The sequence below is a fragment of the Muntiacus reevesi genome, chromosome 12 (assembly GCF_963930625.1).
Source record: "Muntiacus reevesi chromosome 12, mMunRee1.1, whole genome shotgun sequence".
In the NCBI taxonomy this organism is placed as follows: Eukaryota; Metazoa; Chordata; class Mammalia; order Artiodactyla; family Cervidae; genus Muntiacus; species Muntiacus reevesi.
In genome coordinates, this window is record NC_089260.1 from 20803449 (window position 1) to 20805967 (window position 2519).

The 2519-nt window shown below is 39.7% G+C and overlaps 1 non-coding gene across 1 annotated transcript; it reads left to right on the forward strand.

The window, feature by feature from the left end:
• Positions 1-254: 254 nt before the first annotated feature.
• On the forward strand, positions 255-380 carry LOC136145317 (U6atac minor spliceosomal RNA). The gene has a single exon (XR_010658760.1). It is a non-coding gene; the product is annotated as a U6atac minor spliceosomal RNA (small nuclear RNA).
• Positions 381-2519: the final 2139 nt, after the last annotated feature.

Sequence of the window (2519 nt, forward strand, 5' to 3'; positions counted from 1 at the left end):
AGAATTCCAAAAACAGTTTTGTTCTTAATTGGCTGTGTCAGTGGAAATGTACCTTCATCCAAAGTCACCTTTATCAATACAGTTTCATGAAACTGTTGCAGAAAGCTTTGTTTTCCTTCTGGCACTTCAAATATTGAAGCCAGTCAACAAGTTGATACTGATCTTCTGGCTTTGATATTTTGCTGGTTTAAATAAAGAACCAGTCCATGTCAAGGAAAAGAGAGCTTAATTAATCAATTAAAGAGAACATGTGCATATTGTGTGAAAGGAGAAAAGGTGAGAACTTCCTTTGACAAAGTTGGAAGAGGCTCTTGGGCTTGACAACACGCATATGGTTAAGGCACTGTCACCTACTTCGTGGTATCTAACCACTGTTTTTTTGATTTGAGAGAATAGCATTGAAACATATACATCACCATATGTAAAATAGTCAGTGGGAGTTTGATGTATGACGCAGGGCACCCAAAGGCGGTGCTCTGTGACAACCTAGAGGGATGGAGTGGGGAGAGACGTGAGAGGGGGTTTCAGGATGGAGGGAACACAAGTATGCCTATGGCCAGTTCATATTGATGTATAGCAAAAACCATCACAATATTGTAATGGTTTTAAATTAAATTAAAATAAGCTAATTAATTAAAAAAAGAACACATGCACATTCATTTATATTGGCAGGTTATTTCAGTTTACTTGTAGGTGTGATAATCACAGATGGAGGTCCTGGTGATAAAGCATCATTTGGCTTCTGTTTCTTCCTTGCTTAGCTTCCTTATTTCTTAAAACGGAAGAGTTTCGAGTCTATTCTTAGGACACATGGAGGTAATAATGGGACACTGCATTCTATTTTTAATAACTGAATAAGAAATCAGGATTAAACACTGTATATTTACTTTGTAATAAAAGTTCATGAGCTAACAAAAAAAATCACGTTTCTTTATTTTTTTGCTGATAAGTATTTCAGCTCACTTTTTTTTTTTAACACTAGTTCACTCATGTTGAATTGAAACTATCATTTGGATTTATACTGTTGATAAATAAATAAATAGAAAAGAAACAAAAAGAAAACACAAGGTCCGTTTATTCATTCATTTGGTTGTTTTATGTCATAGGGAGTTCAGATATCACTCCCAGAAGCATTTAGATAGAATAAAAAGTACCCCAAAGCCTTCAGTAACACAAAGATACCAGAGAAATATTTTATTTTTTACTTTATTTTTAAAAGATTGTTTATTTATTTAGCTGTGTTCAATCTTAGCTGAGGCTCACTGGATTTTCATTGCGTCATCATGTGGGATCTCCTTGCAGAGGGATCTCCTTGAAGAGGGATCTCCTTGCGGAGGGATCTCCTTGCGGTGCATTGACGGTAGTTGTGGAGTGTAGGCTCAGTAGATGTGGCTTACAGGCTTAGGGAAGCCGCCCAGTTATGTCCCACTCTTGGCAACCCAATGGGATTGGCAGGCTCCCCCATCCATGGGATTTTCCAGGCAAGAGTACTGCAGTGGGTAGCCTTTCCCTTCTCCAGGAAATCTTCCTGACCCAGGGATCGAACTCAGGTCTCCTGCCTTGCAGGCAGATGCTTTACCACCTGAGCTACAGGCTTAGTTGCTCTGTGACATGTGGGATCTTAGTTTCCTGACTGAGGATCACACCCTGATTGCAAGGCAGATTTTTAACCACTGGACCACCAGAGAAGTCCCGAGAAATATTTTCAATAGGACACTTTCCATGAGCTCACAAACAGAAAGTTCTGCCACATCGTAAGTCCTCAGTTTTATTGTGGGGCTCTATAGGAAGTAGATTCTGAGATGGGGATTTTTAAGTCAGAAGTCTATTGAAGGCAGTTCTTTGGGGGCAATAAGGGAATCCTCAGCCAGTCCCACAGAGAGCTCGGGACCTGGGATGACCCATCAGAATGATGACAAATTCCAGAAAGGAACTCAGCTGAGTCATCAGCCCCTCATACTCCAGGAGGTATCTAGAGGCAAACCCAAGACAGACTCTGCTTTTGTGCCATCACTAACTCTCTACCTCCTGTGATATATGTGGGCACATGTTCCCCCCTCCCCCATACTCCTAGGACCTGTGTTGTCACATATAATGTATCAAACCTTTTCTTTTGACTTTGTGGTTGCTGAAGAGCATTAACAGAACACATTAAGCTACTTTACAATGCCAATTCTTCATGTATTTTCACAGGAGTTAGGTCTCTGAGTTGACTGCTCATGAATACTCTCACCAGTAATAAGATATTGGCCATAAAGAGAAGGATGGGGCAGGGGAGAAACTAAGAGTTAAACATACCTGCCATACGCCAGGTCTTGAACTAGACTCCAGAGCCAAATAATGAATTGGACATAGTAGGAATGCACAGGTTTGCAAATTAGTAATTGCAACAAAATATTATGAGTGCTCAAACGGAGTATGATTAAGTTCAATGGAGATGTAATAATGAGTATGGTGAATTTTCCATGAGAAGTATTCAGGGAAAGCTTTCTGTGAAATGTAAAATTTGAAATAAATCT